Raw genomic sequence first — 16,384 nt, 5'->3', positions numbered from 1 at the left:
GGAAACTACTACTAGTCTTCCAGTGTACAATCAAAGCGTAGACAGTTTAAGACATTACTTCCATGGAGAAAAGTCCGCATGGTGCTTATTTTGTTCAATGCCGACGCAATTTTTGTGTTTCATCAACACTCTGAAGGTCCACAGATTTCAGAATGCCTCCAGATGTGCTTCGGAAACTACTACTACTCTTCCATTGAACCATCAAAGCGTAGACAGTTATAGACATTACTCCCATGGAGACAATCCCGCATGGTGCTTATTGTGTTCAAAGAGGATGCAATTTTTGAGTTTCATCAACACTCTGAAGGTCCACAGATTACAGAATGCATCCTGATGTGCTTCGAAAACTACTACTAGTCTTAAAGTGAACGATCAAAGCGTAGACGGTTTAAGACATTACTCCCTTGGAGAAAAGTCCGCATGGTGCTTATTGTGTTCAATGCCGATGCAGTTTTTGTGTTTCATCAACACTCTGAACGTCCACAGATTACACAATGCCTCCAGAAGTGCTTCGGAAACTACTACTTGTCTTCCAGGGAATGATCAAAGCGTAGACAATATAAGACATTACTCCCATGGAGAAAAGTACGCATGGTGCTTACCCTGTTAAAAGCCGATGCAACTTCTGTGTTTCATCAACACTCTGAAGGTCCAGTGATTACAGAATGCCTCCAGATGTGCTTCGGAAACTACTACTAGTCTTCCAGTGTACAATCAAAGCGTAGACAGTTTAAGACATTACTCCCATGGAGAAAAGTCCGCATCGTGCTTATTGTGTTCAATGCCGATTCAATTTCAGTGTTTCATCAACACTCTGAAGGTCCACAGATTACAGAATGCCTCCAGATGTGCTTCGGAAACTACTACTAGTCTTCCAGGGAACGATCAAAGCGTAGACAGTTTGAGACATTACTCCCATGGAGAAAAGTCCGCATGGTGCTTATTGTGTTCAATGCCGATGCAATTTTTGTGTTTCATCAACACTCTGAAGGTCCACATAATACAGAATGCATCCGGTTGTGCTTCATAAACTACTAGTAGTCTTCCAGGAAACGATCAGAGCGTAGGCAGTTTAAGACATTACTCCCATGGAGAAAAGTCCGCATTGTGCTTATTGTGTTCAATGCCGGTGAAATTTTTGTGCTTCATCAATACTCTGAAGGTCCTCAGATTACAGAATGCTTCCAGATGTGCTTCGGAAACTACTACTAGTCCTCCAGTGTACAATCAAAGCGTAGACAGTTTAAGACATTACTCCCATGGAGAAAAGTCCGCATGGTGCTTATTGTGTTCAATGCCGATGCAATTTCTGTGTTTCATCAACACTCTGAAGGTCTACAGATTCCAGAATGCCTCCAGATGTGCTTCGGAAACTACTACTAGTCTTCCAGTGTACAATCAAAACGAAAACAGTTTAAGACATTACTCCCATGGAGAAAAGTCCGCATGGTGCTTCTTGTGTTCAATGCCGATGCAGTTTTTGGGTTTCATCAACACTCTTAACGTCCACAGATTACAGAATGAATCAAGTTGTGCTTCGGAAACTACTACTTGTCTTCCAGGCAACGATCAAAGCGTAGACAATATAAGACATTACTCCCAAGGAGAAAAGTCTGCATGGTGCTTATTGTGTTCAATGCCGATGCAATTTCTGTGTTTCATCAACACTCTGAAGGTCCACAGATTACAGAATTCCTCCAGAAGTGCTTCGGAAACTACTACTAGTCTTCCAGTGTACCATCAAAGCGTAGCCAGTTTAAGACATTACTCCCTTGGAGAAAAGTCCGCATGGTGCTTATTGTGTTCAATGCCGATGCAGTTTTTGTGTTTCATCATCACTCTGAACGTCCACAGATTACAGAATGCCTCCAGAAGTGCTTCGGAAACTACTACTTGTCTCCCAGGGAACGATCAAAGCGTAGACAATATAAGACATTACTCCCATGGGGAAAAGTACGCATGGTGCTTACTGTGTTAAAAGCCGATGCAACTTCTGTGTTTCATCAACACTCTGAAGGTCCAGAGATTACAGAATGCCTAAAGATGTGCTTCGGAAACTACTGCTAGTCTTCCAGTGTACAATCAAAGCGTAGACAGTTTAAGACATTACTCCCATGGAGAAAAGTCCGCATCGTGCTTATTGTGTTCAATGCCGATTCAATTTCAGTGTTTCATCAACACTCTGAAGGTCCACAGATTACAGAATGCCTCCAGATGTGCTTCGGAAACTACTACTAGTCTTCCAGGGAACGATCAAAGCGTAGTTAGTTTGAGACATTACTCCCATGGAGAAAAGTCCGCATGGTGCTTATTATGTTCAATGCCGATGCAATTTTTGTGTTTCATCAACACTCTGAAGGTCCGCATAATACGGAATGCTTCCGGATGTTCTTCAGAAACTACTACTAGTCTTCCAGGAAACGATCAGAGCGTAGGCAGTTGAAGACATTACTCCCATGAAAAAAAGTCCGCATTGTGCTTATTGTGTTCAATGCCGGTGCAATTTTTGTGCTTCATCAATACTCTGAAGGTCCTCAGATTACAGAATGCTTCCAGATGTGCTTCGGAAACTACTACTAGTCTTCCAGTGTACGATCAAAGTGTAGACAGTTTAAGACATTACTCCCATCGAGAAAAGTCCCCATTGTGCTTATTGTGTTCAATGCCGATGCAATTTTTGTGCTTCATCAATACTCTGAAGGTCCTCAGATTACAGAATGCTTCCAGATGTGCTTCGGAAACTACTACTAGTCTTCCAGTGTACGATCAAAGCGTAGACAGTTTAAGACATTACACCCATGGAGAAAAGTCCGCATGGTGCTTATTGTGTTCAATGCCGATGCAGTTTTTGTGTTTCATCAACACACTGAGCGTCGACAGATTATAGAATGCCTATAGATGTGCTTCGGAAACTACTACTAGTCTTCCAGGGAACGATCAAAGCGTAGACAGTTTGAGACATTACTCTCATGGAGAAAAGTTCGCATGGTGCTTATTGTGTTCAATGCCGATGCAATTTTTGTGTTTCATCAACACTCTGAAGGTCCACAGATTACAGAATGTATCCAGATATGCTTCGGAAACTACTACTAGTCTTCCAAGGAACGATCAAAGCGTAGACAATATAAGACATTACTCCCAAGTAGAAAAGTCTGCATGGTGTTTATTGTGTTGAATGCCGATGCAATTTTTGTGTTTCATCAACACTCTGAAGGTCCACAGAATACAGAAGGCATCCGGATGTGCTTCAGAAACTACTACTAGTCTTCCAGGAAACGATCAGAGCGTAGGCAGTTTAAGACATTACTCCCATGAAGAAAAGTCCGCATGGTGCCTATTGTGTCCAATGCCGATGCAATTTTTGTGTTTCATCAACACTCTGAAGGTCCACAGATTACAGAATGCCTCCAGATGTGCTTCGGAAACTACTACTAGTCTTCCAGTGTACGATCAAAGCGTAGACAGTTTAAGACATTACTCCCATGGAGAAAAGTCCGCATTGTGCTTATTGTGTTCAATGCCGATGCAATTTTTGTGCTTCATCAATACTCTGAAGGTCTTCAGATTACAGAATGCTTCCAGATGTGCTTCGGAAACTACTACTAGTCTTCCAGTGTACGATCAAAGCGTAGACAGTTTAAGACATTACTCCCATGGAGAAAAGTCCGTATGGTGCTTATTGTGTTCAATGCCGATGCAATTACTGTGTTTCATCAACACTCTGAAGGTCCACAGATTACAGAATGCCTCCAGATGTGCTTCGGAAACAACTACTAGTCTTCCAGTGTACAATCAAAGCGTAGACAGTTTAAGACATTACTTCCATGGAGAAAAGTCCGCATGGTGCTTATTTTGTTCAATGCCGACGCAATTTTTGTGTTTCATCACCACTCTGAAGGTCCACAGATTTCAGAATGCCTCCAGATGTGCTTCGGAAACTACTACTACTCTTCCAGGGAACCATTAAAGCGTAGACAGTTATAGACATTACTCCCATGGAGACAATCCCGCATGGTGCTTATTGTGTTCAAAGAGGATGCAATTTTTGAGTTTCATCAACACTCTGAAGGTCCACAGATTACAGAATGCATCCTGATGTGCTTCGAAAACTACTACTAGTCTTAAAGTGAACGATCAAAGCGTAGACGGTTTAAGACATTACTCCCTTGGAGAAAAGTCCGCATAGTGCTTATTGTGTTCAATGCCGATGCAGTTTTTGTGTTTCATCAACACTCTGAACGTCCACAGATTACACAATGCCTCCAGAAGTGCTTCGGAAACTACTACTTGTCTTCCAGGGAATGATCAAACCGTAGACAATATAAGACATTACTCCCATGGAGAAAAGTACGCATGGTGCTTACTCTGTTAAAAGCCGATGCAACTTCTGTGTTTCATCAACACTCTGAAGGTCCAGTGATTACAGAATGCCTCCAGATGTGCTTCGGAAACTACTACTAGTCTTCCAGTGTACAATCAAATCGTAGACAGTTTAAGACATTACTCCCATGGAGAAAAGTCCGCATGGTGCTTATTGTGTTCAATGCCGATTCAATTTCAGTGTTTCATCAACACTCTGAAGGTCCACAGATTACAGAATGCCTCCAGATGTGCTTCGGAAACTACTACTAGTCTTCCAGGGAACGATCAAAGCGTAGACAGTTTGAGACATTACTCCCATGGAGAAAAGTCCGCATGGTGCTTATTGTGTTCAATGCCGATGCAATTTTTGTGTTTCATCAACACTCTGAAGGTCCACATAATACAGAATGCATCCGGATGTGCTTCAGAAACTACTAGTAGTCTTCCAGGAAACGATCAGAGCGTAGGCAGTTTAAGACATTACTCCCATGGAGAAAAGTCCGCATTGTGCTTATTGTGTTCAATGCCGGTGCAATTTTTGTGCTTCATCAATACTCTGAAGGTCCTCAGATTACAGAATGCTTCCAGATGTGCTTCGGAAACTACTACTAGTCCTCCAGTGTACAATCAAAGCGGAGACAGTTTAAGACATTACTCCCATGGAGAAAAGTCCGCATGGTGCTTATTGTGTTCAATGCCGATGCAATTTCTGTGTTTCATCAACACTCTGAAGGTCTACAGATTCCAGAATGCCTCCAGATGTGCTTCGGAAACTACTACTAGTCTTCCAGTGTACAATCAAAACGAAAACAGTTTAAGACATTACTCCCATCGAGAAAAGTCCCCATTGTGCTTATTGTGTTCAATGCCGATGCAATTTTTGTGCTTCATCAATACTCTGAAGGTCCTCAGATTACAGAATGCTTCCAGATGTGCTTCGGAAACTACTACTAGTCTTCCAGTGTACGATCAAAGCGTAGACAGTTTAAGACATTACACCCATGGAGAAAAGTCCGCATGGTGCTTATTGTGTTCAATGCCGATGCAGTTTTTGTGTTTCATCAACACACTGAGCGTCGACAGATTATAGAATGCCTATAGATGTGCTTCGGAAACTACTACTAGTCTTCCAGGGAACGATCAAAGCGTAGACAGTTTGAGACATTACTCTCATGGAGAAAAGTCCGCATGGTGCTTATTGTGTTCAATGCCGATGCAATTTTTGTGTTTCATCAACACTCTGAAGGTCCACAGATTACAGAATGTATCCAGATATGCTTCGGAAACTACTACTAGTCTTCCAAGGAACGATCAAAGCGTAGACAATATAAGACATTACTCCCAAGTAGAAAAGTCTGCATGGTGTTTATTGTGTTGAATGCCGATGCAATTTTTGTGTTTCATCAACACTCTGAAGGTCCACAGAATACAGAAGGCATCCGGATGTGCTTCAGAAACTACTACTAGTCTTCCAGGAAACGATCAGAGCGTAGGCAGTTTAAGACATTACTCCCATGAAGAAAAGTCCGCATGGTGCCTATTGTGTCCAATGCCGATGCAATTTTTGTGTTTCATCAACACTCTGAAGGTCCACAGATTACAGAATGCCTCCAGATGTGCTTCGGAAACTACTACTAGTCTTCCAGTGTACGATCAAAGCGTAGACAGTTTAAGACATTACTCCCATGGAGAAAAGTCCGCATTGTGCTTATTGTGTTCAATGCCGATGCAATTTTTGTGCTTCATCAATACTCTGAAGGTCTTCAGATTACAGAATGCTTCCAGATGTGCTTCGGAAACTACTACTAGTCTTCCAGTGTACGATCAAAGCGTAGACAGTTTAAGACATTACTCCCATGGAGAAAAGTCCGTATGGTGCTTATTGTGTTCAATGCCGATGCAATTACTGTGTTTCATCAACACTCTGAAGGTCCACAGATTACAGAATGCCTCCAGATGTGCTTCGGAAACAACTACTAGTCTTCCAGTGTACAATCAAAGCGTAGACAGTTTAAGACATTACTTCCATGGAGAAAAGTCCGCATGGTGCTTATTTTGTTCAATGCCGACGCAATTTTTGTGTTTCATCACCCCTCTGAAGGTCCACAGATTTCAGAATGCCTCCAGATGTGCTTCGGAAACTACTACTACTCTTCCAGGGAACCATTAAAGCGTAGACAGTTATAGACATTACTCCCATGGAGACAATCCCGCATGGTGCTTATTGTGTTCAAAGAGGATGCAATTTTTGAGTTTCATCAACACTCTGAAGGTCCACAGATTACAGAATGCATCCTGATGTGCTTCGAAAACTACTACTAGTCTTAAAGTGAACGATCAAAGCGTAGACGGTTTAAGACATTACTCCCTTGGAGAAAAGTCCGCATAGTGCTTATTGTGTTCAATGCCGATGCAGTTTTTGTGTTTCATCAACACTCTGAACGTCCACAGATTACACAATGCCTCCAGAAGTGCTTCGGAAACTACTACTTGTCTTCCAGGGAATGATCAAACCGTAGACAATATAAGACATTACTCCCATGGAGAAAAGTACGCATGGTGCTTACTCTGTTAAAAGCCGATGCAACTTCTGTGTTTCATCAACACTCTGAAGGTCCAGTGATTACAGAATGCCTCCAGATGTGCTTCGGAAACTACTACTAGTCCTCCAGTGTACAATCAAAGCGTAGACAGTTTAAGACATTACTCCCATGGAGAAAAGTCCGCATGGTGCTTATTGTGTTCAATGCCGATGCAATTTCTGTGTTTCATCAACACTCTGAAGGTCTACAGATTCCAGAATGCCTCCAGTTGTGCTTCGGAAACTACTACTAGTCTTCCAGGGAACGATCAAAGCGTAGACAGTTTGAGACATTACTCCCATGGAGAAAAGTCCGCATGGTGCTTATTGTGTTCAATGCCGATGCAATTTTTGTGTTTCATCAACACTCTGAAGGTCCACATAATACAGAATGCATCCGGATGTGCTTCAGAAACTACTAGTAGTCTTCCAGGAAACGATCAGAGCGTAGGCAGTTTAAGACATTACTCCCATGGAGAAAAGTCCGCATTGTGCTTATTGTGTTCAATGCCGGTGCAATTTTTGTGCTTCATCAATACTCTGAAGGTCCTCAGATTACAGAATGCTTCCAGATGTGCTTCGGAAACTACTACTAGTCCTCCAGTGTACAATCAAAGCGCAGACAGTTTAAGACATTACTCCCATGGAGAAAAGTCCGCATGGTGCTTATTGTGTTCAATGCCGATGCAATTTCTGTGTTTCATCAACACTCTGAAGGTCTACAGATTCCAGAATGCCTTCAGTTGTGCTTCGGAAACTACTACTAGTCTTCCAGGAAACGATCAAAGCGTAGACAGTTTAAGACATTACTCCCTTTAGAAAAGTCCGCATGGTGCTTATTGTGTTCAATGCCGATGCAATATCTGTGTTTCATCGACACTCTGTAGGTCCACAGATTACAGAATGCCTCCAGATGTGCTTCGGAAACTACTACTAGTCTTCCAGTGTACCATCAAAGCGTAGCCAGTTTAAGACATTACTCCCTTGGAGAAAAGTCCGCTTGGTGCTTATTGTGTTCAATGCCGATGCAGTTTTTGTGTTTCATCAACACTCTGAACGTCCACAGATTACAGAATGCCTCAAGTTGTGCTTCGGAAACTACTACTTGTCTTCCAGGGAACGATCAAAGCGTAGACAATATAAGACATTATTCACAAGTAGAAAAGTCTGCATGGTGCTTATTGTGTTCAATGCCGAAGCAATTTCTGTGTTTCATCAACACTCTGAAGGTCCACAGATTACAGAATTCCTCCAGAAGTGCTTCGGAAACTACTACTAGTCTTCCAGGGAACGATCAAAGCGTAGACACTTTAAGACATTACTCCCATGGAGAAAATTCCGCATGGTGTTTATTGTGTTCAATGCCGATGCAATTTTTTTTTTCATCAACACTCTGAAGGTCCACAGATTACAGAATTCCTCCAGAAGTGCTTCGGAAACTACTACTAGTCTTCCAGGGAACGATCAAAGCGTAGACAATATAAGACATTACTCCCATGGAGAAAAGTCGGCATGGTGCTTATTGTGTTCAATGCCGATGCAATTTCTGTGTTTCATCAACACTCTGAAGGTCCACAGAATACAGAATGCATCCGGATGTGCTTCAGAAACTACTACTAGTCTTCCAGGAAACGATCAGACCGTAGGCAGTTTAAGACATTACTCCCATGGAGAAACGTCCGCATGGTGGCTATTGTGTCCAATGCTGATGCAATTCTTGTGTTTCATCAACACTCTGAAGGTCCACAGATTACAGAATGCCTACAGATGTGCTTCGGAAACTACTACTAGTCTTCCAGTGTACGATCAAAGCGTAAACAGTTTAAGACATTACTCCCATGGAGAAAAGTCCGCATTGTGCTTATTGTGTTCAATCCCGATGCAATTTTTGTGTTTCATCAATACTCTGAAGGTCCTCAGATTACAGAATGCTTCCAGATGTGCTTCGGAAACTACTACTAGTCTTGCAGTGTACGATCAAAGCGTAGACAGTTTAAGACATTACTCCCATGGAGAAAAGTCAGTATGCTGTTTATTGTGTTCAATGCCGATGCAATTTCTGTGTTTCATCAACACTCTGAAGGTCCACAGATTACAGAATGCCTCCAGATGTGCTTCGGAAACTACTACTAGTCTTCCAGTGTACAATCAAAACGTAGACAGTTTAGGACATTACTCCCATTGAGAAAAGTCCGCATGGTGCTTATTGTGTTCAATGCCGATGCAGTTTTTGTGTTTCATCAACACTCTGAACGTCCACAGATTACAGATTGCCTCCAGATGTGTTTCGGAAACTACTACTCCAGTGTACGATCAAAGCGTAGACAGTTTAAGACATTACTCAAATGGAGAAAAGTCCGCATGGTGCTTATTGTGTTCAATGCCGATGTAATTTTTAGTGTTTCATCAAAACTCTGAAGATCCACAGATTACAGAATGCCTCCAGATGTGCTTCGGAAACTACTTCTAGTCTTCCAGTGTACGATCAATGCGTAGGCAGTGTAAGACATTACTCCCATGGAGAAAACTCCGCATGGTGCTTATTGTGTTCAATGCCGATGCAAGTTTTGTGTTTCATCACCACTCTGAAGGTCCACAGATTTCAGAATGCCTCCAGATGTGCTTCGGAAACTACTACTAGTCTTCCAGTGTACGATCAAAGCGAAGACAGTTTAAGACACTACTCCCATGGAGAAAAGTTCGCATGGTGCTTATTGTGTTCAATGCCGATGCAGTTTCTGTGTTTCATCAACACTCTGAAGGTCCACAGATTACAGAATGCCTCCAGATGTGTTTCGTTAACTACTTCTAGTCTTCCAGTGTACGATCAATTCGTAGACATTTAAAGACGTTACTCCCATGGAGAAAAGTCCGCATGGTGCTTATTGTGTTCAATGACGAAGCAGTTTCTGTGTTTCATCAACACTCTGAAGGTCCACAGATTACAGAATGCCTCCAGATGTGCTTCGGAAACTACTACCAGTCTTCCAGTGTACGATCAAAGAGTAGACAGTATAAGACATTACTCCCATGGAGAAAAGTCCGCACGGTGCTTATTGTGTTCAATGCCGATGCAATTTTTGTGTTTCATCAACATTCTGAAGGTCCACAGATTACAGAATGCCTCCAGATGTGCTTCGGAAACTACTACTAGTCTTCCAGGGAACGATCAAAGCGTAGACAGTTTAAGACATTACTCCCTTTAGAAAAGTCCGCATGGTGCTTATTGTGTTCAATGCCGATGCAATTTTTGTGTTTCATCAACACTCTGAAGGTCCACAGATTACAGAATGCCTCCAGATGTGCTTCGGAAACTACTACTAGTCTTCCAGTGTACCATCAAAGCGTAGACAGTTTTAGACATTACTCCCATGGAGAAAAGTCCGCATGGTGCTTATTGTGTTCAATGCCGATGCAGTTTTTGTGTTTCATCAACACTCTGAACGTCCACAGATTACAGAATGCCTCCAGCAGTGCTTCGGAAACTACTACTTGTCTTCCAGGGAACGATCAAAGCGTAGACTATATAAGACATTACTCCCAAGGAGAAAAGTCTGCATGGTGCTTATTGTGTTTAATGCAGATGCAATTTCTGTGTTTCATCAACACTCTGAAGGTCCACAGAATACTGAATGCATCCAGATGTGCTTCAGAAACTACTACTGGTCTTCCAGTGAACGATCAAAGCGTAGACAGTTTAAGACATTACTCTCATGGTGAAAAGGCCGCATGGTGCTTATTGTGTTCAATGCCGGTTCAATTCCTGTGTTTCATCAACACTCTGAATGTCCACAGATTACAGAATTCCTCGAGATGTGCTTCAGAAACTACTACTAGTCTTCCAGGAAACGATCAATGCGTAGGCAGTTTAAGACATTACGCCCATGTAGAAAAGTCCGCATGGTGCTTATTGTGTTCAATGCCGATGCAATTTCTGTGTTTCATCAACACTCTGAAGGTCCACAGAATACTGAATGCATCCAGATGTGCTTCAGAAACTACTACTAGTCTTCCAGGAAACGATCAATGCGTAGGCAGTATAAGACATTATTCCCATGGAGAAGAGTTTGCATGGTGCTTATTGTGTTCAATGCCGATGCAATTTTTGAGTTTCATCAATACTCTGAAGGTCCTCAGATTACAGAATGCTTCCAGATGTGCTTCGGAAACTACTACTTGTCTTCCAGGGAACGATCAAAGCGTAGACAATATAAGACATTACTCCCAAGGAGAAAAGTCTGCATGGTGCTTATTGTGTTCAATGCCGATGCAATTTCTGTGTTTCATCAACGTTCTGAAGGTCCACTGAATACTGAATGCATCCAGATGTGCTTCAGAAACTACTACTAGTCTTCCAGGAAACGATCAATGCGTAGGCAGTATAAGACATTATTCCCATGGAGAAAAGTCCGCATTGTGCTTATTGTGTTCAATCCCGATGCAATTTTTGAGTTTCATCAATACTCTGAAGGTCCTCAGATTACAGAATGCTTCCAGATGTGCTTCGGAAACTACTACTTGTCTTCCAGGGAACGATCAAAGCGTAGACAATATAAGACATTACTCCCAAGGAGAAAAGTCTGCATGGTGCTTATTGTGTTCAATGCCGATGCAATTTCTGTGTTTCATCAACGTTCTGAAGGTCCACAGAATACTGAATGCATCCAGATGTGCTTCAGAAACTACTACTAGTCTTCCAGGAAACGATCAATGCGTAGGCAGTATAAGACATTATTCCCATGGAGAAGAGTTTGCATGGTGCTTATTGTGTTCAATGCCGATGCAATTTCTATGTTTCATCAACACTCTGAAGGTCCACAAATTACAGAATGCTTCCAGATGTGCTTCGGAAACTACTATTAGTCTTCCAGTGTACGATCAAACCGTAGACAGTTTAAGACATTACTCCCATGGAGAAAAAACCGCATGGTGCTTATTGTGTTCAATGCCGATTCAATATCTGTGTCTCATCAACACTCTGAAGGTCCACAGATTACAGAATGCCTCCAGATGTGCATCGGAAGCTACTACTAGTCTTCCAGTGTACGATCAAAGCGTAGACAGTTTGAGACATTACTCCCATGGAGAAAAGTCCGCATGGTGCTTATTGTGTTCAATGCCGATGCAATTTTTGTGTTTCATCAACACTCTGAAGGTCAACATAATACAGAATGCATCCGGATGTGCTTCAGAAACTACTACTAGTCTTCCAGGAAACGATCAGAGCGTATACATTTTAAGACGTTACTCCCATGGAGAAAAGTCCGCATTGTGCTTATTGTGTTCAATGCCGGTGCAATTTTTGTGCTTCATCAATACTCTGAAGGTCCTCAGATTACAAAATGCTTCCAGATGTGCTTCGGAAACTACTACTAGTCTTCCAGTGTACGATCAAAGCGTAGACAGTTTAAGACATTACTCACATGGAGAAAAGTCCGCATGCTGCTTATTGTGTTCAATGCCGATGCAATTTCTGTGTTTCATCAACACTCTGAAGGTCTACAGATTCCAGAATGCATCCAGATGTGCTTCGGAAACTACTACTAGTCTTCCAGTGTACGATCAATGCGTAGGCAGTGTAAGACATTACTCCCATGGAGAAAACTCCGCATGGTGCTTATTGTGTTCAATGCCGATGCAGTTTTTGTGTTTCATCAACACTCTGAACGTCCACAGATTACAGAATGCCTCAAGTTGTGCTTCGGAAACTACTACTTGTCTTCCAGGGAACGATCAAAGCGTAGACAATATAAGACATCACTCCTAAGGAGAAAAGTCTGCATGGTGCTTATTGTGTTCAATGCCGATGCAATTTCTGTGTTTCATCAACACTCTGAAGGTCCACAGATTACAGAATTCCTCCAGAAGTGCTTCGGATACTACTACTAGTCTTCCAGTGAACGATCAAAGCGTAGACACTTTAAGACATTACTCCCATGGAGAAAATTCCGCATGGTGCTTATTGTGTTCAATGCCGAAGCAATTTTTGTTTTTCATCAACACTCTGAAGGTCCACAGATTAAAGAATGCCTCCAGATGTGTTTCGGAAACTACTACTAGTCTTCCAGGGAACGATCAAAGCGTAGACAGTATAAGACATTACTCCCATGGAAAAAAGTCTGCATGGTGCTTATTCTGTTCAATGCCGATGCAATTTTTGTGTTTCATCAACACTCTGAAGGTCCACAGAATACAGAATGCCTCCAGATGTGCTTCGGAAACTACTACTAGTCTTCCAGTGTACAATTAAAGTGTAGACAGTTTAAGACACTACTCCCATGGAGAAAAGTCCGCATGGTGCTTATTGTGTTCAATGCCGATGCAATTTCTGTGTTTCATCAACACTCTGAAGGTCCACAGATTACAGAATGACTCCAGATGTTCTACGGAAACTACTACTAGTCTTCCAGTGTACCATCAGAGCGTAGACAGTTTAAGACATTACTCCCTTGGAGAAAAGTCCGCATGGTGCTTATTGTGTTCAATGCCGATGCAGTTTTTGTGTTTCATCATCACTCTGTACGTCCACAGATTACAGAATGCCTCCAGAGGTGCTTCGGAAACTACTACTTGTCTTCCAGGGAACGATCAAAGCGTAGACACTTTGAGACATTACTCCCATGGAGAAAAGTCCGCATGGTGCTTATTATGTTCAATGCCGATGCAATTTTTGTGTTTCATCAACACTCTGAAGGTCCACATAATACAGAATGCATCCGGATGTTCTTCAGAAACTACTACTAGTCTTCCAGGAAACGATCAGAGCGTAGGCAGTTTAAGACATTACTCCCATGGAGAAAGGTCCGCATTGTGCTTATTGTGTTCAATGCCGGTGCAATTTTTGTGTTTCATCAACACTCTGAAGGTCCACAGAATACAGAATGCATCCGGATGTGCATCAGAAACTACTACTAGTCTTCCAGGAAACGATCAGAGCGTAGGCAGTTTAAGACATTACTCCCATGGAGAAAAGTCCGCATGGTGCTTATTGTGTTCAATGCCGATGCAATATCTGTGTCTCATCAACACTCTGAAGGTCTACAGATTAAAGAATGCCCCCAGGTGTGCTTCGGAAACTACTACTAGTCTTCCAGTGTACAATCAAAACGAAGACAGTTTAAGACATTACTCCCATGGAGAAAAGTCCGCATGGTGCTTATTGTGTTCAATGCCGATGCAGTTTTTGTGTTTCATCAACACTCTGAACGTCCACAGATTACTGAATGCCTCAAGTTGTGCTTCGGAAACTACTACTTGTCTTCCAGGGAACGATCAAAGCGTAGACAATATAAGACATTACTCCCAAGGAGAAAAGTCTGCATGGTGCTTATTGTGTTCAATGCCGATGCAATTTTTGTGTTTCATCAACACTCTGAAGGTCCACAGATTACAGAATTCCTCCAGAAGTGCTTCGGAAACTACTACTAGTCTTCCAGTAAACGATCAAAGCATAGACAATTTAAGACATTACTCCCATGGAGAAAAGTCGGCATGGTGCTTATTGTGTTCAATGCCGATGCAATTTCTGTGTTTCATCAACACTCTGAAGGTCCACAGATTACAGAATGCCTCCAGATGTGCATCGGAAGCTACTACTAGTCTTGCGGTGTACAATCAAAACGTAGACAGTTTAAGACATTACTCCCATGGAGAAAATTCCGCATGGTGCTTATTGTGTTCAATGCCGATGCAATTTTTGTTTTTCATCAACACTCTGAAGGTCCACAGATTAAAGAATGCCTCCAGATGTGTTTCGGAAACTACTACTAGTCTTCCAGGGAACGACCAAAGCGTAGACAATATAAGACATTACTCCCATGGAGAAAAGTCTGCATGGTGCTTATTCTGTTCAATGCTGATGCAATTTTTGTGTTTCATCAACACTCTGAAGGTCCACAGAATACAGAATGCCTCCAGATGTGCTTTGGAAACTACTACTAGCCTTCCAGGAAACGATCAAAGCGTAGACAGTTTAAGACATTACTCCCTTTAGAAAAGTCCGCATGGTGCTTATTGTGTTCAATGCCGATGCAATTTCTGTGTTTCATCAACACTCTGAAGGTCCACAGATTACAGAATGCCTCCAGATGTTCTTCGGAAACTACTACTAGTCTTCCAGTGTACGGTCAATGCGTAGGCAGTGTAAGACATTACTCCCATGGAGAAAACTCCGCATGGTGCTTATTGTGTTCAATGCCGATGCAGTTTTTGTGTTTCATCAACACTCTGAACGTCCACAGATTACAGAATGCCTCCAGATGTTCTTCGGAAACTACTACTAGTCTTCCAGTGTACCATCAAAGCGTAGACAGTTTAAGACATTACTCCCTTGGAGAAAAGTCCGCATGGTGCTTATTGTGTTCAATGCCGATGCAGTTTTTGTGTTTCATCATCACTCTGAACGTCCACAGATTACAGAATGCCTCAAGTTGTGCTTCCGAAACTACTACTTGTCTTCCAGGGAACGATCAAAGCGTAGACAATATAAGACATTACTACCAAGGAGAAAAGTCTGCATGGTGCTTATTGTGTTCAATGCCGATGCAATTTCTGTGTTTCATCAACACTCTGAAGGTCCACAGAATACAGAATTCCTCCAGAAGTGCTTCGGATACTACTACTAGTCTTCCAGTGAACGATCAAAGCGTAGACACTTTAAGACATTACTCCCATGGAGAAAATTCCGCATGGTGCTTATTGTGTTCAATGCCGAAGCAATTTTTGTTTTTCATCAACACTCTGAAGGTCCACAGATTAAAGAATGCCTCCAGATGTGTTTCGGAAACTACTACTAGTCTTCCAGGGAACGATCAAAGCGTAGACAGTATAAGACATTACTCCCATGGAAAAAAGTCTGCTTGGTGCTTATTCTGTTCAATGCCGATGCAATTTTTGTGTTTCATCAACACTCTGAAGGTCCACAGAATACAGAATGCCTCCAGATGTGCTTCGGAAACTACTACTAGTCTTCCAGTGTACAATTAAAGTGTAGACAGTTTAAGACACTACTATCATGGAGAAAAGTCCGCATGGTGCTTATTGTGTTCAATGCCGATGCAATTTCTGTGTTTCATCAACACTCTGAAGGTCCACAGATTACAGAATGACTCCAGATGTTCTACGGAAACTACTACTAGTCTTCCAGTGTACCATCAGAGCGTAGACAGTTTAAGACATTACTCCCTTGGAGAAAAGTCCGCATGGTGCTTATTGTGTTCAATGCCGATGCAGTTTTTGTGTTTCATCATCACTCTGTACGTCCACAGATTACAGAATGCCTCCAGAGGTGCTTCAGAAACTACTACTTGTCTTCCAGGCAACGATCAAAGCGTAGACACGTTGAGACATTACTCCCATGGAGAAAAGTCCGCATGGTGCTTATTATGTTCAATGCCGATGCAATTTTTGTGTTTCATCAACACTCTGAAGGTCCACATAATA

Source organism: Schistocerca gregaria, chromosome 9, assembly GCF_023897955.1.
Source record: "Schistocerca gregaria isolate iqSchGreg1 chromosome 9, iqSchGreg1.2, whole genome shotgun sequence".
Lineage (NCBI taxonomy): Eukaryota > Metazoa > Arthropoda > Insecta > Orthoptera > Acrididae > Schistocerca > Schistocerca gregaria.
The sequence above is the reverse complement of the archived record's forward strand: the minus strand, read 5'-3'. Positions refer to the sequence as shown.